General features: G+C 39.6%; 1 protein-coding gene across 1 annotated transcript in view; it reads left to right on the forward strand.

Moving 5' to 3' along the window:
• Positions 1 to 27002, forward strand: part of LOC134342843 (partitioning defective 6 homolog beta-like) — a 55087-nt gene that overhangs the window by 17699 nt on the left and 10386 nt on the right. The gene's annotated exons all lie outside the window — the stretch shown is intronic.

The following is a 27002-nucleotide window of genomic DNA, read 5'->3' on the forward strand; positions in this document are numbered from 1 at the left end:
ACCATTGCCGGCAGCCCATTCTATGCACTCACCACTCTCTGCGTTTTTTTTTTAACTTACCCCTGACACCTCCTCTGCACTTACTTCCCAGCACCTTAAAACTGTGCCCTTTCGTGTTAGCTATTTCAGCCCTTGGAAAAAGCCTCTGACTATCCACACAATTTTCCCAACCACTGAAGTCAGGCTAACTGGTATATAATTTCCTTTCTTCTGTCTCCCTCACTTCCTAAAGAGTGGAGTGACATTTGCAGTCCTCTGAAGCCATTCTAGGATTTAGTGATTCTTGACCTTCCTCCACTATCCAATGAGATCAGACTCCCATTACAACAGCCGTGGCTCTCTGGGAGAAAAATCTCTCTCCACTGATTTAGGCAGGTGGCCTCTACCTCTGAAAATATCAAGAATCAACTTTATTTGGCATATACGTTTGCTGTGATGTTTTGGTTAGGGTGTGTCGTGCAACAAAAAAAAATTCAACAATAAATTATATAAAAGATAAAATTAGAGGCTAAAGTATGGATATGGAATAAAATGTGTAAATATATAAATAACAGCATGTATTTATAATGTAATCATTATAAAAATTGGCGTAGCGCACTGTGGGGTAATTGGATAGAAGGGTGTGGGGGTAGTAGCTCGAATGGGTGATCAGATTAATTGCCTCAGGTTGATAGTGTGAAGTTTCTGTTTTAATAGCCCTATGGTGCTTTCCATAAGGGAGAATATGCTCTTAATATTGGATTCCCTCCAGGTGGGGTGACATCTCAGCATCAACTATGTAACTCTGTCCAACTTCTGAACTCCCAGTCTTGTGCATTGACCCCTCTACCTCAGAACTGAGCCCAGGGAACTTTCTCTGCTCTGCATCTGATGAAGGTCAATTCCCCAAGAACAAGGCACCTTGACCCCTCCCCTCCCCTCCCCCCCCCCACTTCTCACCCCTTCCTTCTCCCTCTAAGACACATTTTATGATCTCAATGACAGCATCTGTAGCACAAGAGATGACTTGATAGAGGTGCACGAGAGACTGGCTAATGGGATGGTGCATAATTTTAAGGTGACTGGAAGAAGGTATGGGGAGGGAGGATGTCAGATTTTTTTTTTACATAGGGCATGTTGGGTGCAGGGAATGCCCTGCCAGGGGTGCAGGTAGAGGCAGATAGGGGCATGTAAGAGACACTTTGATAGGCATGTGGATGATAGAAGAATGGAGGGCTATGGAGGAAGAAAGGATTAGATTTATCTTAGAGTAGGTTAAAAGGTCAGCACAACATCATGGGCTGAAGGGGCTGTACTACGTTGTAATGTTCTATGGTCGAAACCCTGCTTTCTACTTTGGTCCATTGTTCTCTCCTATTAGATTACTTCTTCAGCCCTTTTACCTCTTCCACCTATCACCTCCCAGCTTCTTACATCAGCCCCTGCCCCATCCATACATTTTCTCCCCAACTACCTGGTCTCACTTACCACCTGCCAGCTTGTGTTCCTCCACTCCTGCTTCCACCCACTCACCTTATTCTGGCTACTGCTTCTTTCCTCTCTGGTACTAATGAAGGAACTCGGTCCAGAACATTGACTGTTTATTTCCCTCCTTCGATGCTGCCTTGCTACAAGTTTCTCTAAGTATTTATTGTACCTACATGTTAACTTTGGGATCCACATACAAAACTCACTAAGGACTCTGCAATACAAAATCTATTAATCTTTCTTAAAGCAATTCTGTATAAAAATAGTTATTCTATACATCCACATTAAGTATGCACCTAGCCAGTTCTACAGTAGGTTATCTGTCTGCAAAATTAACTTTCCAATATTTGTTTTCTGATTTTCGTATTCTATCTGCAGCCACTTTCTAACTTTTGGGGACTTCTGATCCAGCAAAGATGACTGTCACAAACACCAGAGGTTCAATCTTGGAAGGGACCTCTTTTACAATATCTTGCCAAAAGACTTTTGATTTTCGTAACTTTGGAATCTATGTTAATTGGTGATACATTTCATGAAATTGTAACTGACTGGTTTTCTTTATACACTTCATTCAGTTTGAAAATGGAAACCTGCAGTTTGTTCTTTATCAAATCTACAAAGTGCACTTCTGTCTGCATTGCATTACTAGAATGGTAAACAGAAAACTGATTTGCTAGATTATAAGTGAATTTGTATGAAATGCTAACCTTGATATTCATTTTCTTGAAATGTATTCACTTTACCATTTCAGCAGATATATTTGCTATTTTGGTAAATTTATCATGTATGGAAATGAGGTCTGCTATCCTAATTTCCATAAATACTAAAGGAATATCTGTTGATTTTGAACATAAAATGGTGTTTTTTGTTTTGTGCTTTTTTTGCTATAGAGCATAATTTTGGTAAGAAATATCAATGTTTCAGTTTATAATTGACTTAATTTCATAATTTTATTTTTGTTTCCTGAGTGAAAATGAACCTTGTAGATCTCAAAAGACTAGAATTTATCTTGCTAATGTACACTAACATTTTCTGAAATTCTAAACTGAGGTTTGCTGAATCTAAATATAATGGATATGTAGTGGTCACTGAATTCGGCTACCTGTAGTGTTAGTTTGCCAGCATCTCGTGATAGCATAGAAGCCAGTCAATATTGTTTTATGTGATCAATTGAGTTTTGGTGTATGTAATTTGTGTAACACTCTCTACAAGAATAAGGGCAGCAGGAGCAACTGTAACAGCTACTGTGGCATCTCTTTTCTCAGCGTTGTGGGGAAGCTTTTTGCTCGCGTCGTCCTGAAGAGGCTCCAGCTGCTCGTAGAAAAGGTCTGTCCCAAGTCTCGGTGTAGGTTCAAAGCTGAGCAGTCCACTATTGACATGATCTTTCTCCCTCAGGCAACTGCAAGAAAAGTGTAGAGAACAGCAGAAACCACTCTACATCGGCTTCGTCGATCTTACTAAGGCATTTGACCTTGTGAGCAGAAAGGGCCTCTTTGAGATCTTTGCCAAGATTGGTTGTCTCCCAGTCCTACTCCATATCATCAGGTCATTTCATGATGACATGAAGGGGACCATAGTGTTCAACGGCTCTAGGTCAGAGTCCTGTAACGATCTCATTGGGGTAAAACGGGTGTGTCCTCATTACGACACTGTTAAGCATCTTCTTTGCAGTCCTGCTCAAGTCCGCCTTTGAGGAGGCCACTGAGGGCATTTATCTCCATTCAAGAACAGACAGAAACCTGTTCAGACTGTCAAGACTCAGAGCGAGGACCAAAGTGCAGATAAGGCTCCTCTGGAGACTTCCTGTTTGCCGATGATGCAGCTGTCGCAACTCACTCACAGCAGGAGCTGCATCTCTCATGACCCGCTTTGCAGAAGCCTGCAGAGAGTTCAGTCTGACTATCGGCCTGAAGAAGACACAGATGATAGGGCAAGACATTGACGACAAGCCATCCATTAACATTGTCAACTAGGAGCTGGAAGTCGTCCACGAACTTTCATACCTGGGCTCCACTATCTCGCGTAACCAGTCACTCGAAAGTGAGATCAACAAGCACAACCTTCTCAAGGTTGACTAAGAGAGTCTGGGCCAATAACAGCCTCACCATGAACACCAAAGTCCAGATGTACACAGCCTGTGTGCTGAGCATTTTACTCTACGCCCGTGAAACTTGGGCCCTGCACACAAAACAAGAGCAGCGACTCCACACTCTATATGCACTGCCTCAGATGCATACTTAGTATCACCTGGGAAGACAAGGTTACCAACAACACAGTGCTAGGCCACGTCTTCCACATGGCAGATGGGTGCATACCAAAGGACCTTCTCTTTGGGGAGCTGGAATCTGGAAAGAGGCCAACAGGAAGACCCCCTGCGCTACAAGGACACCTGCAAGGCCTGGTATTAGCACCAACATGTGGCAGTCACTGGGATCAGACAGGTGTCCCTGGAAGCAGGAGATGAAAAAGGTCTCTTGAGGTATAAGACCACTCTGATGCAGCAAGCAGAGAAAAAGAGAGCCCGCTGAAAGCTCCGTGCCCAAGCCACCCAAGACATCAGAACTGCCTCAGCGTTCTCCTGTACACAGTGTGGCAAGGACTGTCACTCCCACATTGGACACCACAGTCACAGCAGACGCTGCTTAACCCAGTCCACCAGAGGCACAAGCCCATGATCCCCTGGGATCGACGGATGCCTATATTACCATTTTGCAATTTTTTTTGGAGAAAATACTTCTATTGGTAAAGTCACCATGGTTTATTTTATCTGCTCTTTAAGCTGCCTTAACTTTTATTTACTAGACAATAGATCAGCATATTTCTTAATTTTTTTGGCGAATACTGGATGTCAATTTAACACTGATGTGATCATTGAGATCTTGTCATGCTTACACAATCTAGCTATTTTAAAATAATATGAAATTAAATATAAAGGACACGGTATGTAATTTTTGATGTAGATAATTTTTTAAATTATCTGTTGAATTTAATATTTTAGACATTTTGACATTGAGTATGGTAATTGAACTGCAAATATCAGTAGGTATATTTTACAAGAATACTTTTAAGGCATAATGTCAAGTGCTTTTGTTATTCTGCAATTGTATTTGAGAGGAAACGTATTTAAAAGTCACTATCCTAATGTGATTTCAGTGGATGAAAACTACTTAGACCAGAATGCCCAATTATCTTTCTAATCCTAGTTTGTCTTCTAGGTTTTTTTTTTCAGTTGCAGACTTTGCTGAAAATCTACTTCAGCAAAGGTGATGAAAATACAACACAAGCTCACTCTGTTCTGCAAGTTCTTTATTGAATCAAGAACAAACCTACTTTTGAAATTGTAACGTTGGTTCCTAACCACTAGCAACTTTCTCCTAATATTGGCAATTCCAAGGTCACGAAGGATTTGCTTTTCTTTCTGTGAATTGAAGCTAGAGAGGAAGTACTTTTCAAGAATTAAATTTAGGTGGAATATTATTTTGCTTTGGAGAGTGCATTGATACAAATTATGGCAACATGTTGGAATAATTGACTTTTTCTAGTTTTTAAACTTAAAATCTGATCTCATCTGCCATTAAATCAGAGAGACTGCCCTTCCCTGCATAGACAGATTTAGGCTATTAGGCCATTGAATATTTCATATATGCAAGGTTGGCAAGCCATCACCCTGAAAGTATTTAATATTTTAACAGAATATTGCAGCATTAAGAAGTGCTGTTTATGCATCTGAAGCATTTCAGAGAAGGTATGCTATATTATTATGCAGAATAGTTGGATTTCCTTTTCTAGAAGGTTGGACAGGCTAATCCACTGGAGTTTGAAGAGTGAAGAGAGTAGAAGGATTCTTGATAACTGGTGAAAAGTTAACAGGATTAGATAGAAGGATGGGCTTGAGGTTACATTGGATAAGCCATGCATCTACTAAATTGCAGAACAAGCTCAATGGGCAAATTGGCCTATTTTGTTCCATACATATGTAAGACACTGCCCTATTTGCATTCTCAGATATAAAAAATCAACTATCTTGATCATGAACAATATTGTTATCCCTGTGTCTTGGCCCATATTTATCCATCTGTCCAAAAAAAAGATGTCACTGGTCATTGTCACCTAACTTTTTAAAACAATTCCATTGCTTTAACTTTATAAGATTTCTCCTTTACAGTTAGCTGGGAATTTAATTGTTTTGCTATTGTCTGCAAAATCCAGATGTCATGGTCATTTCTCTGAAATTTGCTACAATGTATTACCAGTATTTTTGTACTTTTTTAAAAAATCGTCAGATTTCTATCATCTGCAGAACTTGACTAATGAATTCTAATTTCTTTATTGTGAGGATTTCCTCTGATAACACAAGACCAACTGGTCAGCTAAATTTCAGTATTTTGGGGTGAGAGTAGTTGGATCTGTGGATGATTTTGATCACTCTTTGTAATTTTTATTTCCCTCAGATGGCTTTCATTTAGAATAAGCTGATTGCATTTCTCATTTTCCTACTTTGTAGGCACGGAAGGAACAAAAAAAACTGAGCCGTTCTGGAGGTTAGAAAAAAGGATGTGCCACAGATTCACTGGTAGATGTAGAAGTGTAACACAGAAATGAGTCAGCAAACATGGAACATGTTTGTTTTATTGATGCTGTATAGTCCAGCAAAGCACTGATATGAAATGCTAAGTTCAGAAGGAACCAAAAATCATGGAATCTTGTGTTGGAAGATGCTTGAAGAAAATCCATTCAGATTTGATTATTCAGAATCCAGCAGCAAATGGCCATTACTATTTAGGCATTATAGTATGTGATGTGTTCGAGAAGGATCCATAATAAAAGATATATAGTTCACTGCACTGATTACTGATAAAACCTGCATAGTACTTGTTGACTTGTATTAGGCAGATTACTGATATCAAATATAATTACTGTGTACCTGGGGTTGCTCTTTGCTGAAAGTATGTGGTCATTGAATTTTTTTTTCTTTGTTCAATGAGATTATATTGTACCCATTCATTTATTATGTGATGGGTAAGAAAGAAATAGCTTGCTGTCCACCTTAAGGTTTAAGAAATGATCAGGAAAAAGACATTAAACTGGAAATAAGTAGAACAAATTGGCATTTGTATTGTAAATATTAATGTACAGCACACTGAAAACATGGTGATAAATGACAAAGGAATGATCATTTTACATTGTACATCCTTGAAAGCTGAAAAAACATGTTTAAAAACATCTACCAGTTAACTTGTATGTGTATCATCTCTTAGTTTATCTAGTCTGTTATAGAAATGAAATAACATGTTGATATAGTTGCTGGATATTATAAGTTAAATTTGTACTTTAAGGTTAAAAAATACTCTTTGGAATATGCTATTCCCACCCATTGGCACCAACTACTTGTGGACATCTATTTTCTTGAATCTGAAGTAAATGACCCCATGGAGCAGATGTATGTGGTGTAGTTACTGTTTCAAGCATTATAGCATTGATACTTCTGGAAGATTTAAAGTGTTTGGAACTTTGTGAAGAAAATCAAATTGTCTGTATATTAATTTTATTAACTCTAAAGAAGTGCAATTTAAAATTCTGCATGCACATTTTGTGTCTTTAGGTTTAAAAGCAATCTTGTAATTTAAACCAATTCTAATCCATTTTACCACATCCTACCAGTTTAAAATCTAACTCTGTGTTAAAAATTTAACACATCTGTTTTTATACTTGTGCCATAGAAGGAAGTTATACGTTCCATGCCAGCTACTGGACCAAATCTATTTCCACTTAATTTCCTGTAACTTACTCTCTGTTACATGCCAGAAAAAAAAAACTCCTCACCCCTTATACTGGGGATAATTTAAAATAGCTAATTAACCTACTAACTAGTACTTGGGAGGAAATGGGTGTATCCTGGGGAAACCCACAGTTACAAGGAAAACATGCAGATTCCACATGGGCTATATCACTTAGGCTATGTCAGAAGTCAACTAAATATTTGTTGCTGAAGTTAAGCCGTTGTGCAGCCTACTATGTAGCTTTATAGAGTTTTTTTTAATTGTTACTGTTCTTGCCTTCATATTTATATCATATATGGCTTCACAAAAGTTGTTTTTTCTTGATAACATTTAGTTAAATTATAAAATTGGACCATATTCATTTGAGTATATTTTTGATCAGAATAAACTGTCAAAAAGGGGGTCAATATATATGGCCGTGTCATTTTCAGTGTTCATTTCCTCCAATCCTTTACTAACTAGATTGCATTTCAACAAGCGTCTTTCTGAGCTACTTGTTCACCCTCTACTTGTTCAGTTTAAATATATGAATTTACTTCGTAGTCTTTAATTTAGAATCTGATTAATTGGTAGAGTTTCTTGTATGTGGAGTTGACTATAAAAGCAAGGTTTGGGAATATTCAATCAGATTACTACTAGAATTCTTGCTCTTGTGTTAGTAATGGGAAATAACATGTATTAACCAAAAGTAAGTATAATTTCAGGTTTTCACATGTGGTGAGATCCTGCTTTGTGACACATTGCCATTGCAATTTTTATGGAGTAAAAGAGTCACAGAGCAAGACACAACAGAAACAGGCTCTTTGTCCCATCTAGTCCAAGCCAACCCGTTATTCTGCCTAGTCCCATCGGCCCGCATCTGGACCACAAGCCTTCATACTGTTCTCATCCATGTACGCATCCAAACTTTTCCCAACTATTGAAATCTAACCCTCATCAACCACTGCCTCTGGCAGCTTGTTTCACACTTCATCGCCCTCTGAATGAAGAAATTCCCCCTAAACGTTTCACCTTTCACCCTTAACTGATGACTTCTAATTCTCATTTCATCCAACCTCAGTGGGGCGGGGGGGGGTGGGGAGCCAGCTTGCATGAACTCTATCTATACCCCTCATAATTTTGTATACCTCTCCTTTGGAATTCTCGGTCTCTTCTCCCAAGAAACCAATGTTGAATCCAATTTACTACCGCATCCTGAATGTCAACTTTCTGAACCTTCTTGACCAGCCTCCCGTATGGAACTTTGCCAGGGTCTTGCTAAAGTCCATATAGATATCATCCGCTGCTTTCCCTTCAACTTTCCTGCTAACCTACTTAAAACTAGACAGAAACTACCACACACAAAGCAATGTTGACTAACTATGATCAAACCCTGTCTATCCAAATATTAAATCAAGTCCTTTCGAGTACCTTTTTAGTAATTTTCCCACTACTGATGTCAGGCTCACTGGCCTGTAATTTTCAGCTTATTCTTAGAATCTTTCTTATTAGCTATCCCCCAATCCTCTAGCACTTCACCTGTGAGTAAGAATGTTTTAAGTACCTCTGCCAAAAATGTAATTTCTGCACTAGCCCCCCACAAGGTCGAAGGAAGCACCCTTGCCATCCCTGGTTACTTATCCACCCTAATTTACCTCAAAATCTATAATCAACAATTTCAAGTGTAATTACTAAATAGCTGCCGTTTTACAGTTCTGACAGTGGGGCTTTGATCTGAAACATTGTACAGGTGTCCCCCGCTTTTCGAACGTTCGCTTTATGAAACCTCACTGTTACGAAAGACCTACATTAGTTACCTGTTTTTGCTAACAGGTGTTTTCACTGTTACGAAAAAAGGCAGCGTGTGAAAAAAAAGCAGCGTGCGCCCCGAGCAGCCACTCTCCCCCGGATTCGGAACTGCATTCTAGCTGGCATTACTTAAACACATGCCTGTGAGCAGCCGCTGGCAAGATGAGTTCTAAGATATAGAAAAAGCCTAAAAGAGCTCTAAAGGGTGTTACGCTTAGCGTAAAACTAGACATAATTAAGCGTTTCAATCGTGGTGAACGAAGTAAGGACAAAGTGAGTTTGGCTTGTGGAAGTTGATGAAAATGATATTGAAGACGTTTTGGCATCCCCTGACCAAGAACTGATAGATGAAGAGCTGATGCAATTGGAAGAGAAAAGGATAACAATCGATACCAAATGCAGTAGCGAACAGACCGAAAGTGAAGTCGTCCAGGAACTGACTGTGAAGCAACTGCGTGAGATTTTCGCTGCAATGATAAAGTACGACTTTAATTTTGAAAGGGATGTCGGATTAGGGCATATTTGCAGGATGGTTTGAGTGCTTACAAAGAACTGTATCATAGAAAAATGCGCGAGGCTAGCAGTCAAGCATACTGTCATTTTTCAAGCCTTCCACATCAGTCGCAGCAGATGGCAAGCCTCGACCTTCGACATTGAGGCGGGCAGTCATAGGAGGAGATGAGCTGCCTGCTCTAATGGAAACACGATGATGAGATGACACCCCAGTGTCCCACCACCCCAACCCCCAGGCCACAGACAGATACCGATTCGCGGAGAATGCAGTGGTAGCCGGGAGGCACACAGCACATCTTTAAGAAAAAGGCCGAAATAAACATGCTAATTAATTAGGTGCCGCCCGGCACGTAAATATCGGCCCTGATCAGAGGCGACGCAATCGCCTGTGATCTGGGCCGACAATTACGTGCCAGGCGGCACCTAATTAATTAGCTTCTTTACTTCGGCTTTTTTCTTAAGGATGTGCTGGCTGCGTCCCGGCTACCGCTGTACCCCTGCATGCTTCGCAGATCAGTATCGGTCGGCGGCCCAGAGTGTGGGGGGCCACTGCACCACCCCAGCCTCTGACCACTCAGCCGAACACACCATCATCAGTGTGCTCGATGTCTTCCCGATTCCCGTAAGTGATACTACACTGTACATACATTATTTTTACTTTATATAGGCTGTGTATTTTTACGTGTTATTTGGTATGATTTGGCAGCTTCATAGCTTAAAGGTTACTGGAGAGTGTTTCTGCCAACAGCGCTTGCGTGAGATTTTCGCTACGGAGAACAGTGCGGGCAATGATTGTGGGAAAGTATTTGTACTTTATATAGGCTGTGTATTTATCATACCATTCCTGCTTTTACTATGTTACTGTTATTTTAGGTTTTATGTGTTATTTGGCATGATTTGGTAGGTTATTTTTGGGTCTGCGAACGCTCACAAATTTTTCCCATATAAATAAATGGTAATTGCTTCTTTGCTTTACGACGTTCCGGCTTACGAACCGTTTCATAGGAATGCTGTACCTTCAGATGGCGGGGGAAACCTGTATTCCGCGATACAAGCAGAATTTATGTTTCAAATCAAAGGAATAATAGGCCCAACCTGAGTATTTCCAATGCCTTCTATTTCTGTTTCCATTTATACTGTATTGTGTATATACTTTATATTGATCCTTTTATCATTTCAGTTTATGGTGATCATCAGCACCCCATTCATAACCATAACTATTTGCTTTGATAATCTGCCCATCTGAAAAAAACCTCCTTAACTATTTTGAAAGTACTGTTTAACACCCTGCACCCTCTCCTCTCTCCCCTCCCCACCCCATTTAGTTCGCCACCTATTCTCAGAAAAGTCATCGTGCTTGTTAAATATGTGACTTGAGCTAGATGGATTTACTAAAGTTGTTAGCTTGACATTACTTTATTCTTTGTTCCTTAAGTGAAATCAGAAAATCTAAATGAACAGTTAGCTTGTATTGACATATTTCTAGAATATTCAGAATCAGGTTTATTATCACTGACATCATTAAATCTGTTGTTTTATGTAGCAGCAGCACATTGGAAAACAGAAAAGAAATCAAGTTGCATTAGAAATGTAATAAGTAGTGCAAAAGAAGAATAGTGAGGTAGTGTCTATAAAATCTGAAGGCTAAGAGGAAAAAGCTGACCCTAAAATGTTGAATGTGCATCTTAAGGCTCCTGTACCTCCTTCTTGATGGGAATAATGAGAAGAAGGCATGTCTTGGATGACGAGAGTACTTGGTGATGGATGCTGTCTTCTTGTGGCATTGACTTTTGAAACTGTCCTTAGTGGGGAGGTTTGGGCCCTTTTTTTGAGGCTGATTGAGTCTGCAACCCTCTGGGGCCCCTTGCAATCCTGTGCATAAATATAATGTTTATTAGTGATTTGAAGTGGCCTAAAGCAATGAATAAAGAGAACATTATTTTAAAATTATTTTGGTTTTGAATTGTGATATCCTTCCAAAAATGTGCCATTCATTGCAAGTAGAGGACAGTATTCTGTCCTGTATTGGCATCATCTGTTGGAAGACTGAAATTTGCCAATAGGTTTAATGCTAACCAGAGAATTTTGGGGCTGACTGTTCCACCAGATATAAAACCGATTGCAAAAAAAAAACACAATTTTTTTCCCTAAAATTAAACATTTGACTTTTAATCACTTCTGTTAATCTAAGTGTTCTAGACAGAGTCTCAACCCAAAATGTTGATTGCCTGTTTCTCTCCATAGATGCTGCCTGACCTGCTGAGTTTCTCCAGCATTTAGTATGCTGCTTCATATTCCAGCATTAGCAGTCTTTTGTCTTTGTCTCGGTTAACTAGTAATCAAGTAACTGCCTTTAGAGCTTGATCACAGAATCACATCTAATCAGAAATATCAGTCTGCTTGGTGATAGCCAAAAGTTTGTGATTCAAACCTCACTATGGTCCTGAACTTTTATTTAGACTGATATTAATGCCTGAAGGCATTGTATTTGGTCTGCCTCTTGCCACTTTTTCTTTCCCCAGAAGTGTCTCTTGCTGGACCAACTTATTAAAAATAGTGCTATCTAAATTTTTTGCAAGTTAAGCTTCCGAACCATTTTCTGTTTCCTTTATAAATGTTACCTAATTCTACTTTGGATTCATAGTACTCAGTATCCCGTCTGATGAATTGCTCATCTTTCCTCGTGTTCTGTCAATCACTCATCTTCTATTCCCCAGTAAACCATCTCTTTCCAACTTCGTTCTCAATTACATTGAACCAACACTTCAAATGCTAGATCCTCTTCTGTTAATTCTATGTTAATATTATGTAGCTATCTGAAACTGGATATTTGAAAGCATTCATGTAAATTAAAGGGGAGAGTCAGGGTGTGAACAGCATGATTGTTTCTCGAATGAAGATCTGTGTTATCAGAAACTTGCCGATTTGAGGTTTTAGTCGTGGCACTGAGGTCACTTTCAGAATCCTAGTGCTTAACATTCTTGGAAGCAGTGTCCTTACAAAGGTACAAATAGCACAGGAATTTTGTATGGAAGTATAGTCAGTATGAAAAGAACAGTTTTAGTAGGTTATAGTGAGATTGATATGTCATGAAATTCAATTCAAGCCAGACTAGGGTCTTGAAATTCCTTTTGCTAATGATGATGTAACTGTTTCCAATAGAACAGATTATGGATTGCAGGTTAACTGCAGCCACCATTTAGTCTACGTAGATAGTATCAAAGGTATTTGTTAAGAAAACCTAGTACTATGCATTTGAGTATCTAAAGTTAAGGATATTTGTGTTTGGTTTCAAATAATGCTTCAATATTCACTCATGTTGATTAATTTTTGTGTTTCAAAGACAGATTTTTGAATGAATATATGACATTCAAAATACTTTGTATTTTTGTCCCTTAAATTTTCTTTCCAAACTTTCTAATTGTGAGGCTTTTTTGTAAAGTAGCTATTTTTGCCTTCAGCAAATTGATTTAAGTTTTGGCAAAAATCATAAGACAATTGAATCAGAAATGAGAGGCTTCTACAAGTTAATTATCAGTGGAAGGTTGAATGAGTATTGAAAATGATTAGAAGCCGTTACTACTGTTATTTCACATTTTAAGCTGATAGTCAATCAAAATAATTTCATGCTGTCATTAGCACTGGACCAAGCCATTTTGTGCCGATTTGTTTGCTTTTATGAAATGGAGCCCTTGCCCCACTACCACCTCAAAATGTATCTCTGCCACTTGAACTATCCTAGACACTCTTATTAGTAATGCCTCGTTGCATGCAAGTTCAAATGGATTCTCTGTTTCAACTTTTTGTCTTCAGCTTGCCAAATTCTGATTTGCTCTTTTTCTGAATTTTTGTTTTATTCTTGTCCATTAACTTCCTTTGAAACTTTCTGATACTTCTGTATCTGTCAGCACAAATCTTTAAATGAAACAAGTACATGTGAAAATATCATCCATTTTGTGACTTCTGTTTGTTTCACTAATCAAAAAAAATCATGGCTGATTTATTATCTAGCAGTAATTTTCTGTAGGGGGAAAATATAGAACCTTGATTTGTTTATCACTGTTTTGAATATACAGTATGTGACAACTTGAGATTCCACAGCTGTCTTGAATAGAGAATTCCAAAGATTTCCTTCTTTCTGAGTAAAGGAATCTTCTCAGCACAATCCTGAGTGGTCAGTCCCTTATTTTGACACTAAATTCTAGCCATCCCAGCTGGTGGAAACTTCTTTCCTGTATTTGCTCTGTAATGCTGTATAAGAATTTAGTGTATTTCAAAGAGATTTGCTGTCATTCTTCTGAATTTCAGGCAATGCAGGCCTAGTCTGATTAATCTTCCCCTGCACTACAAATTTCTGATCCTGGTAATCAAACTGATGAACCTTGATTATACATCTGCCTCAGATGAACAGTACTCCAGGCGCAATCTCCCCAGGGTTCTATATAATTGGAGCAAGACACTAGCATTCAAATCCTGTTGTAATAAAGGCAAGCGTGCTACTTGTTTCCCAATTGCTTGCTGTACCCACAGTTAACTCCCCACTTTCTGGTACAGCTTTGTGGGCTGAAGGGCCTGTTTTGTGCTGTAGGTTTTCTTTGTTTTTTATTAAGACATCATTTTAAAAAATCTGTTCCTTTCTATATTTTTATTTTTCTAGCTTATCAGTCTCTCATATGGAAAGGTTGACATTTCCACATTATCACCTCTACATAGTTCTTGCCTATTCATTCAGCCTGTCCATATCCTTCACCTTTTACACAGCCCACATTGCCACCAAGATCTAAATGATACATCTTAATTCTTTCTCTAACCCCCCACCCCACCCCGGCAAACTCCCAGTGCTGTTTACTCAGTAACCTGCATCATTGCATAAAAATTAGGCTAACTCACTGTTCCTACATCCAATTTGGATGTTTAATTTACAAGAAGCACGTGGCCTTTAGAATGATATGTACCTCACTACACTTGTTTAATGAAGTTCAGTTGTCAATGTTAACACTATTCTGCAAGTTTATGAATATTTTACCCTTCTTAAATGAAAAATCATCTCCATTTGGTATTTTTAAACGCAAACAACAGGAATTCTGCAGATGCTGGAAATTCAAGCAACACACATCAAAGTTGCTGGTGAACGCAGCAGGCCAGGCAGCATCTATAGGAAGAGGCGCAGTCGACGTTTCAGGCCGAGACCCTTCGCCTGTCCTGACGAAGGGTCTCGGCCTGAAACGTCGACTGCGCCTCTTCCTATAGATGCTGCCTGGCCTGCTGCGTTCACCAGCAACTTTGATGTGTGTTGCTTCCATTTGGTATTATTTGGAAATTCGCCGTGATGGGTTGTTTTATTTTGTCTAGTTCTGTTAAACCAGTATTGTTTTAACTTTTGATAAGAATTTAGTCTGGAGGAGTGATCTCCCTCTCCAATTACTGGCACAAGTAGGGTTGCCAGGAGCTTCATAGAAACTGCTGCTGGAGTGGCAAAGGCTTTCATACTGAGAATAGACAAAAATTTTCTTACCCCAGTGTCTCTGGCACTTGCTTTAGAATTGCAGTCTGTGGAAAAACAGATTTATGCTGCTCTCATAACTGCCTCTAGACCTTTGCCAACATACCAACAAATCTGAGTTGGTACCCATCTTGTTGTTCTCTAGTCCATGTTGGCAGAAAGCAGATGTTTGTGAACACAGATTTTTGAAGCCTTGACCATTATGATTAAGATTTATTTTTGCGAGAGTTTAGCCAGTCTAAGCCTGCTGGATATAGAGCAGTTGTTAACTTCAGTTTTGCTTTCTGCTGCATAAATGTTTTATCTATTTCAGCTCAGTCTGCTTTTGTTTCAATTGTTACATTTTGTGGGGAAAGGAGTGAATCTTATTTCCAGGAAGAAATTATTGTAAATAGTGAGATGTAAATGGTGAGCAACTGCACCAGCAATGAGTTTGCATTACCAGTGATGAGCCCTGTCACATTCTCCCTTTTTCCCCCTTTACTTAGTTCAAATTGTGTTTCTGCTGTGTTTTTAGACCAAGCATTTTAATATTTCACTGTGGTACTCCATCATCTCTTTTCCCATGAGCTGCTATACAATTTAGCATTCTTATCACGTCTCTGCATTTCAAATGAACATTTTTTTTGTCCTGCAACCCAAATATGATCAAGTCTCATTACCTTTTGTGTATTAAGTGGCTTGTGAGTAATTGAATTTCCAAATAAGAAGCAATGTTACATATACACTTTGAGTCACTGGAGCACAATTAGGTTGTGAATTTTAGTAAATTATTACTGCTCTATCTACAAACATGAATAGCCACCTGCTTAACATCATCCAGTGCAGACAGTTGAAGGGTCAAAAGTGGAAAGTTTTTTTTTTAGATCTATTTGAATACCACATGTATGTTTTCCCCACAGGCCATTTACTGCACTTGATTTGCTTATGTGTTTAAAATTGATAATTCAACCCAAATATTATCTACAGATGTATAAGAGGATATTATGCATGAACCAAATGTAATATTAATGAAATTGATATTGTTGAAATATTGAATAGATCCCTTTCTTCACTGAGAAATAAATCCCATCTTATCTTTATGAGCATTCCAGGGTAATGAGTCATTCACTGGAATCTGGATAAGCATGTACCTGACTGAAACATTAAACCAGTATGGCATTCCTTTCTCCACCCACCAATGCCAAGCTGTAACAGCCTAAGTAGTTTGTATAGTTAACACACATAGAAACTGAAACAATTTTAACTTGGAAACTACTTTGTTACTTGTATATGAATTCCAGTGATGCATGTTAAGTATTGCACATTATTACAAACTATACCTAGGTTGCAAAGGTCTCAATTATGGATAGGTACTCCTACATATGATCTCCCACAATATGCCAGAACTAGTTTCCCCTCTTCCTTTCATATTAGTCTTGTGTGCTTTAGATATCCTTCATTGCATACCATGGAAGTATGATTACCATATCAAGTGATTTTTCTCTTGTGTGTATATTCCAACTGTTTGCTACAAAGGGTAGTGTGATCCTCACTCTAATGCTCATGCAAATGAGAATGACCAATGCCTTCAAGATGTGTTTGAACTTCAGGATAATTATCTCACTCCTTTGTTATTTTTATTGTATGATTGAGTACATCTTGTACATTATCCTTCATTTTATACTTGATAATAAGTGTCACTGGACTTTGACCATAGATGCAGCAGGCACCAATTTTGTATTTTCAGTGGAATTTTACAGGCTGAAGGTTCAGCAATTTCCTTGTCATCAAATCAAAACATCCCAGTACATTATGACCTTAATTAAAATAGTCTAATTATGCATCTGTTTTTCATAATTGAACTGTGATCTTCATGGCCCAAAATGTATCCTTTGAATCATATGCTGAGTTAGGAAATACTGCTGTATAAGTTTGCTCACAGTATAACATTCAACATGTAAACAATAAATTAATTTTTCATTTTCCACTCATTTGTACTCTAGGTAAATTCTAGTGGTTCCTCACTGTTGCTTTTTCCTTTTTCAATTTAATTGAAAAAGTGTACTTGCATTTAAAATCTAACCTGGCTGCACTGCATGCTTTCAGCAATGATTGCAGCAATTAACATTGGAGGCTATTTTAGTAAATATATTTAAGACGAGGTTGAATAGATTTTTGCATAGTAAGGGAGTTGAGGGTTTTGGGGAAAAGGCAGGTCGGTAGACATGAGTCCATGGTCAGTTCAGCCGACTCCTGCTCCTATTTTTTGTGTTCTTGTGTAACCAGACTTTCATCTTCAGTAGCTCTCTGCAATCAAGCAGGACAAAGAACCATACCATAGGACTCTCATCTCCAAGTACCAGCATTGGGAGTTGGGAATTTATTGCTATTTCTTTGGCACAGTGACATGGTGGTTAGGGAGCGGCATAGTAATGTAGAGTAACACTATTACAGTGCAAGCGTGCCAGCGACCCGAGTTAAATTCCTGCCGCAGCCTGTGAGGAGTTTGTACATTCGCCTCATGAGCCACGTAGGTTTTTTTCTGGGGGCTCTAGTTTCCTCCAGCATTCCAAAGGTGTAAGGATTAATAGGATAATTGGCCACATGGGTGGAATTGGGCAGCGTAGACTTGAGCTGGAAGGGCCGGTTACTCTCGGGAGGCATGGTAGCGTGACACTATTATACAGCTCAGGGTTTCAGAGTTTGGATTTTATCCGAATCATCTGTAAGGAGTTTGTATGTTCTCCCCTTGATAGTGTGGGTTTCCTCTGGTGCTGTGGTTGCTTCCCACAGTCCAAAGACATACCAGTTATTAGGTTAGTTAGTCATTGTAAATTGTCCTGTAATGAAGCTGGAGGGTTGCTGGGCGTGCGGCTTATTGGGCCAGTAGGACCTGTTCTGTTCTGTATCTCTAAATAAATAATAAATGATGTAGTAAATGTTCTGGCGTTTTGAGCAAGTCATTATTGTATACGCACTATCATTGCACAGAGTTCTTACCACTATGCTTCAGGGGAACTAGGTAATCGCTAGTTTTGTGGATGTCATACATATTTCATGAATAAATTTGCAAAGGAGGAAGTAAAAACAAATAGTGTTAAACTATTTACTAATAGCTAACTTGTTTTTCCTGAGGCATACTCCTAAACTAAATATTGAGAATAATTATACAATATAATCCAGTGCTTCAATTCTGAATGTTTCTGTGAGTTCTTTGCTACACTATTTTTAGGGCTTCAGGTGTGGACCTGAATATGTTTTTACATCCTGTTGACCCTTCAAACTTGTATTGACAGAATATAACATCAGATAGTGCCAATTTTTAACTGAAATTTATATAATCAAAAGGATTTTGCCTTGCTCATCTGAAGTGGCATCAAGTTATCTACTTAAGTTGCAAAAGCCTTTATTTATTTCAAAATATATTGTCTACTTCCTCTTTGGACTGGCTGTGTTTCAGAAGAAATGGATTCCAATGTTTTGCAAGTTTGCATACAGATTTGTTACTTTGAACTCCCACACTTGCTCTCCACCCTCTCTTTAGACTTTTTTTTTGCATTACGAATAAACATTTTCTCTTCTGTTGCTTTAAATCCTATTTGTGTAAATCAGTGCGTTATTTTCCAAACTCATTTTGCCCTACAAGTTAATGTCAACAAAGTATTTCTACCCAAGTGTTTCTTTTTCCTCTGTAAGATCAACTTTTCACTTTAAAAGCTAGCAACTTGCCATCCTCTATCCACACAAAAACACATTTCTCTCTCTTCACTTGCTTTTCTGAATGCAGTCTGTTGGGAATCCCAACCTATCTAACAGACAGTCAATCTTTCCTCCAGGAAACTGAAGCAAAACATTCTCTTGAGACACTGCCATTGATCTTGCAAAGCCAGATTATCATGATTTCATAACTGTCCACCCTATGCTTTTTAATCTTGAGTCCAGGAATCTATTTTGTTCTGATCCTTAAATTTGGACATATGCCACATAAACTGTATGATTTTTTTTCCTAATGGAGTAAAAGGAATTGCAGTTCCTTTCAGTTTTTATGCATAAGTATAAAGGAAAACAAAACAATTTTACTCCAGATCTGATGCTGCACAAAAAAAGACACAATAAGATGAGGAATAAAATAATACAAAAAAAACAATTAACATAAATGTGTAAAATAGCTTATATATATTGATTGTATGTCCATAAAGTGACTGACAGGAAATGATAAAGTAACAGTGGTTGTGGATGTGGAGGGGTGAGTTAGTGGTGGTGGAGGTGTTTCTCAGCCTTACTGCTTGGGGAAAGTAACTCTCTTTGAGTCTGGTGATCCTGGGCTGAATGCTATGTAGGCTCCCCTCTAGTGAGAGTGGGACAAGCAGTCGATGAGCAGGGTGGGTGGGATCCTTCATGATATTACTGGCCCTTCTCTGGCACCTTCCACTAAATATGTCCTTGATAGTGAGCAGGCTGGTGCCATTGATGCATTGGCCAATTTTGACTGCTCATTATAGAGCCTTGCTATCTTCTGCCGTGCAATTTCCATACCACGTAGGTACAAGTAGATTTACAGATAATTACTATTCTCAGAGGCTTGTCTCTGATTCATTTTCAGGATCTGTGTGTTGCTGACAAGACCAATATTTATTACCATTCCTTAAATACTTTGAGTTATTATGGTTCTTGTGTTAAACTCTGCCCAGGATTTAGACCTCGAGGCAGTGGAGGGTATCCAGTATATTTGCAAGTAGTCGAGATTGTATGCATCATTAAGAGGAAATGGCAGAGAGTGTTCCCATTCACCAGCAGCCCTGTTCTTGGTGGCTGACATTCACCAATGGTCCTTGCTCTTGGTGAAGGATCCTGGGATTCAAACTGCAGTGTGTTTTGTTGATGGTACATTGCAAACACTGTTTGTCAATGCTATAGAGAACAAATGTTTAGTGGTTAATGAGATGCAATTGCTACTTCATTCTGATAATATTAACTGCTTCAGAATTGGTGCTTCTCTCACCAGAAAAGTAGTGAGTATTCAGCCACAGTCCTGGTTTGGGTGTCAAGAGGTGAATCATGGGATGTTCAGCTTTTGACTTGTTCCAGTAGTCATAATATTTATGAGCTGGTCCAGCTGAGTTCATCATTGTTTTTCCCCTTTCATATTTATGGGGTTGACTTAGTGATTTTAAGCCATTAAATGTCAAATTATGTAGTCATTACCCAACATAAATGTTACTTGCTGTTTATCAGCCAATACCTGATTATTTCTTGATCTTACTGCATATAGTGTTTCAATTTACTGAAGAGTTGCAAATAAAACATTATGCAACAACCAGAGAACATCCCCACTTCTGACCTTGTAATGCAAGGGGGTGTCGAGATCAATAAAGTATGACTATGACTATGAAAGGGTTTAAAAATCCTAGAATTTCTGCAGTGATTCTTTAATGCCTTCTGCTTTACAAGACTGTGTGGTGCACCGCTCCTCACACAGACAGTAGGTGGCCATTGACTCACAAAGAGTTCATCTGCCCTTTGACAGGTTTTGTTTTTAGTCCTGCTGGGTGCCTACACACCCTCCTCCCTGGTTAACTGAAGTGCACCGGGGGTGTGCCGGTTCAGTCGCCGACAACCCGACCTGAGACAGGTAGTACTGGGCTATGTGGTACCAGTAGCAAGGCAAGACCCTGACCTGACCTGATTTGTTGTCCAACACCGGCCCCCTAGGTCTGAGTCGACTAGGGGTTGTTAAATGGACAGATTGGATTTTTCCTGCTCTTTGTGGTTATGACTCAGCTGGGAAATCTTGCACATCGTCAGGTAGATCCCAGCATTGCATCTCTACTGAAACATCCTGGCTTTGAACACAGATGGTCCTTGAGTACAACTTGCAGCACTATAGCTGGTATGTTAATATTGTTGTTGCTGTATTCAATGCTATCAGCTATTTCTTAATTAATTTTGAGTAAACCAAATTGGATGAATATTGCCTTTATGATGGTGGGGATGTTGGGAAGAAGACTAGGTGGATCAGCAACTTGACATTATTTTTAAATGAGCATGGATGTAAATGTTTCAGTCTTGTCTTTTAGTATTCAAGTGCCAGACCTTCCCATTATTAAGGATCACCATTCATAATGTCAAAGTGAAGTTGCAAGCACAAGTACATGTATGCACAGGTCCAATGAAAAACTTAACTGAAGCAGCATCAGATACACAATGCTCACAATAAAAACATAAATATTATTTTTAAAATTTAAGAAAACAGAACAAAAAGTCCATTATAGTGCAAAATGATCATAGTGTTACTATATCGATGTGGTGATTAGGGTTGTGTAAATTGTTTCAAGAACTGGATGTTGTGTAGTGGTTTGGGACACCAGGCTTCAGTATCTCCTGTACGATAGCTGCTAGATGATGGCTGACCCAGGTGGTGGGGATCTTTACTTGTTGTGACCGTGAGCCAGAGTGTCATGTAGATATAACCAATGGCAGGGAAGAATGTACCAATGATGTATTGGACTGAGTCCACTACTGTCTGCAGCTTCATGAATTCCTGCACATTTGAGTTGCCATACGAGACCATGATGTAACCAGGATACTGTTGAAGGTACATCTGTAGTGTTCGGAGACATCCTGAGACCTTTTTTTTTAAAAAAACTCTATAAAGAAGCTGATATGCTTTCCTTGTGGTTGATTTGTATGAGTTGGGCCCAGGGCAAGTCATATGATACATTAACACCTAGGAATTTAAAACTGTTAACCCAATTCATCAGTGTAGGCTGGTGCATATTCGGCCTCCTTCTCCTTCCTGAAGTCAACAATCAGTTACTGACATTGAGCACAAGGCTGTTGCACCACTCAACCAGCTGTCTTATCTCACTATACAACTTTGATTTGTTTGTTGTGATATTTTTAATATCTATTCCATGTATTTGTGTTTTAAATGCATGTAAACTTGTGTTACAGGACTTTTAAGTATGACTGCTGTAGTTTGTGCCCTTTGACGCTCATTGGTCCCTGGCTTGATAGTAAAGATAGAGGTGTGGGAAATGGGCCATGAACTTGCATCTTGTGGTGATCATTGCTCCTGCTGATGGTGCACAATGCTGTATGGATCTGCTGTTTTGAGGTGCCAGTTCTTTGTTAGCATAATTGCACGTGGTAAAGGAGTAGGGCATATTTGTCTTGGAAGTCACATAGAATAAAAAGGTTGGCAAGTCACGTTTCATATATATAATAATATAGAGTTTGGTTAGATGCGGTTTTGATTGCATCATTAACTGGAAGGATATGAGCATTGGAAAGGGTGTAAAGGATCCTGACTCTATTGGAATATATTAGCTATGAGGAGAGTTTGGACAAACTTTACCCTTACCTCCAACCCTTTCTTTTCCCATCCACCTGGCTTCACCTATCACCTAGCTCTCCCGCCAACTTTTTTTATTCTGGCGTCTTCCCCCTTCCTTTCCAGTCCTGGAGAAGGGTCTCAGCCTGAAACGTTAACTGTCCGTTCATTTCCATGGATGCTGCCTCACCTGCTGAATTCTTCCAGTATTTTCTATGTGATGCTTTGGACATACTTGAATTACTTTTACTGGACCATTGGAGGCTGAGGGGAAACATGAAACGTGTATAAAATTGAGGCACATGTAGGTGTCAGCTTAGCAGATAGCATAGCTTTGAAAGGATATTCAAGTTAAGTTCAATTATCATTCAATCATACATGAATATAGTAAAACAAAATAGCATTCATCAGGGCCAAGGCGGACACACATTTTCCATAGCACATATGGTTACAATTTCAAAAAAACATACTCAAAGAAAAAAATATAGCCCAAATCCCTGAGTGGCATGACTGTAATCCTGGTCCAACGTGTTCTTCCACCAAGCAGACACTGGAGAGCAGCCAAACAGCCCCCACCCCCAACCCAGTACAGATTCTAGTTCACCCTGCAGGAGCTCTCCCACACCACCTCACAGTCTCCTGTCCTGGTTGGCTGTAACAGGCGAGGCCACGGCTTTGGCCTAGTACTCACCACAACTGAGGGAACACAGCTCCCCCACTATTGGTCTTGCAAACCAACCAGTGGACTGGACTTGCAGTATACTACATTACCAATGTCCAACAGAGTCTTGTGATCCCAATAAGTATGTCCAAGACAGTCACTCATACCATGCACCATCTTGGCACAATGATACACAAGATGTCCTGGCAACAACACAATGATGCATAAGAAGTCCACTATTGAGCAACTCGCTGATGGGATAGTCCTTCAGTAATTGATGTACTTGGTATCCAGCAATGACTTGTGATCATTGTGAACAAATACACTTTTGATTGGACCCAGAGTGGCTACTGCAGCTGTGTGCGCTGCCATCGTACCTGGCATGGTAGTGATAGGAATAGCATGGGTAGTTTAGTGGTTAACTTAATGCTATTACAATTTCAGTGATACGGGATCAATTCCACCACTGTCTGTAAGGAGTTTGTATGTTCTCCTCATGACTGTGTGTTTCCTGCAGGTGCTCCAGTTACCTCCCACAGGGAAAAGATATGCAGTTGAGATTAGTGAGTTGTGGGCATGCTATGTTGGTACTGGAAGCTTGGTGACACTTTTGGGCTGCTCAGCACAATACTTGTTGATGTCACTCAACACAAATAACACATTTCACTGGTTTTGATGTACATATGACAAAGATAATTTCCAGGTACAAAAGGCATCAGCGTATGTGGAGAAAGTGGGAATATGGTATTGGGATAAAGAATCAGCCACAATCACATTAAACGGTGGCAAAGCCTCAAAGGTTAAATACCCTATTACAATTATCCATGTTTTATATTTTAATATTCTGGTTATCTGGCACCTTTGAGAATTTGGTAGTGTTGTACTGACAGTTTTCTGGACTATTGGGTATTACTCCTAATAGCACTTGGTAAAATGTAAAAGCTGAAACTAGTATTTCTTTTCATTGAACCCAGTGAGTTTAAAGAGTAGAAAAATATACATGAGATTCTGCAGATGCTGGAAATCCAGTATAATCCACACTAAATGCTAAGGAACTCAGGTCAGGCAGGAGTCTGTGGAGTGGAATAAAGTGCTGACATTTCAGGCCAAAAGCGTTTAGCAGGACTGGGAAGGAAGGGGAAACAAATCAGAATATGAAGGTGGGATGGGTGTTGGGGAGGAGTATGAGCTAGAAGGTGATAGGTGAAGGAGAAGGTGGTTGGTGGGGAGGGTGATGAAATTTGAAGCAGGGAGGTCATTGGGGGGTGGAAGGATGGAGAGAAGGCTGAAGAAGGGATCTGATAGAGGAGAATAGACCATGGGAGAAAGGGTAGGAGGAGGGAAGTAATAGGCAGGTGAGGGGAAGAGAAGAGGTAAGAGGGGAGCCAGATTGAGGAATGGGAAATAGGGGGAGGGGTGAAATTACTGTAAATTAGAGAAATTGATGATCATGCTGTCAGATTGGAGACTACCCAGATGAAATATGAGGTATTGCGCCTTCAACCTGAGTGAGAAAAATATACCAGCTGCAGACCTACCCATGGAGCTAGGCTTGTGGTCTGGAACAGTTGCACATCTTGCCCACTCTCCAACCTCAGCCACATTCCAGACCCCAGTTGTAGGCTCAAACTCTAGTCACATTCTGGATCCCAGGCTTGTATTCCAGATAGGATCTATGCCATTTGAATAATTGGATGCTGGATTATCAGAAGAAAAGTCATTGTACTCTATTGGAGTACAACACATAGGAGTACTCCAACACAGTTTCAATTACCTGTTATTATAATAACATTTCCTACCAGTGTGTATATCTGTGTTCGCTCGCTTGAATCCTTTATCATATTTGGTGAAGTATTTCTTAGACACAAAATGGAAATCACTTTACATCCAACACTCTCCTTCATAATTGGAAAGACTACTTAAGGGTCACTCCTCAATTTTCTGCTCTTCCCCACCCCCCAGAAAGAATCTATCCATTCAAGCTTCTCTGTAAGATTTCAAATGGCACACAGTATATTGTATATTTTAGTGAGGGGGAAGTGAGATTTTTCACTCCCGTAGAACATGCTGTACTTAAGTCTGATTTAAATTTGATCCATAATGTTTATAACCTGCCTGGTTCATTAATGTTCTTCAGGAAAGACAATAGACAATAGGTGCAGAAGTAGACCATTCGGCCCTTTGAGTCTGCACCGCCATTCTGAGATCATGGCTGATCATCTACTATCAATACCCGGTTCCTGCCTTGTCCCCATAACCCTTGATTCCCCTATCCATAAGATACCTATCTAGCTCCTTCTTGAAAGCATCCAGAGAATTGGCCTCCACTGCCTTCTGAGGCAGCGTGTTCCACACCTCCACAACTCTCTGGGAGAAGAAGTTCCTCCTCAACTCTGTCCTAAATGACCTACCCCTTATTCTTAAACCATGCCCTCTGGTGCTGAACTCTCCCAGCATCTGGAACATATTTCCTGCCTCTGTCCTGTCCAATCCCTTAATAATCTTATATGTCTCAATCAGATCCCCCCTCAATCTCCTTAATTCCAGCATGTACAAGCCCAGTCTCTCTAACCTCTCTGCGTAAGACAGTCCGGACATCCCAGGAATTAACCTAGTGAACCTACACTGCACCTCCTCCACAGCCAGGATGTCCTTCCTTAACCCTGGAGACCAGAACTACACACAATACTCCAGGTGTGGTCTCACCAGGGCCCTGTACAAATGCAAAAGGATTTTCTTGCTCTTGTACTCAATTCCCTTTGTAATAAAGGCCAACATTCCATTAACTGCCTTTACTGCCTGCTGTACTTGCTCATTCACCTTCAGAGACTGATGAACAAGTACTCCTAGATCTCTTTGTATTTCTCCCTTACCTAACTCCACACCATTCAGATAATAATCTGCCTTCCTGTTCTTGCTCCCAAAGTGAATAACCGCACACTTATTCACATTAAACGCCATCTGCCAAGTTTCTGCCCACTCACCCAGCCTATCCAAGTCACCTTGAATTCTCCTAACATCCTCATCACATGTCACACTGCCACCCAGCTTAGTATCATCAGCAAACTTGCTGATGTTATTCACAATGCCTTCCTCTAAATCATTGACGTAAATCATAAACAGCTGTGGTCCCAATACCGAGCCCTGTGACACCCCACTAGTCACCACCTGCCATTCCGAGAAACACCCATTCACTTGTACCCTTTGCTTTCTATCTGCCAACCAGTTTTCTGTCCATGTCAATATCCTCCCCCCAATGCCATGAGCTCTGATTTTACCCACCAATCTCCTATGTGGTACCTTATCAAATGCCTTCTGAAAGTCAAGGTACACCACATCCACTGGATCTCCCACATCTATCTTCCTGGTTACATCCTCGAAAAACTCCAATAGATTAGTCAAGTCTATGATGAAAGAAATGACCATCCTTGCCCGAGGTGGGTTATAATAACTCGATTCGTGGCAGACTCTGAGCAACCTCCTCAATTTGGAGTCAATTAAAGATGAACAATAAATGCAGGCATTACCTGTGATGTCCACATTTTATTGGATTAAAAAAGGAAAATTTGATGAAGGGTCTCGGCCCGAAATATCGACTGTACCTCTTCCTAGAGATGCTGCCTGGCCTGCTGGGTTCACCAGCAACTTTTATGTGTGTTGCTTGAAATTCCAGCATCTGCAGATTTCCTTGTGTTTGAAATTTAATTGCTTAATTTTATTTGTCTTATTTAAACTATTGAAACATCCTTGAGCATCATAATTATACATTGTCAGGTATGGTGCCAAAGAAAAGGATTGTGTAGGCAATTTCTCTTGGTAATAAATGGCACTCATTGTACTAAAAGTTCTTGGTGGGGGAGTACAGAAGCAAAATTTACCCCAAAACAAAATTGTATTGGCAGTGTTTCAACGCAGTCATGGATCAAAAACTACTTCCACAAAAGGATGGGGGAAACTGGGTGATCAATTATTTTA

Source organism: Mobula hypostoma, chromosome 2, assembly GCF_963921235.1.
Source record: "Mobula hypostoma chromosome 2, sMobHyp1.1, whole genome shotgun sequence".
NCBI classification, from domain to species: Eukaryota; Metazoa; Chordata; class Chondrichthyes; order Myliobatiformes; family Myliobatidae; genus Mobula; species Mobula hypostoma.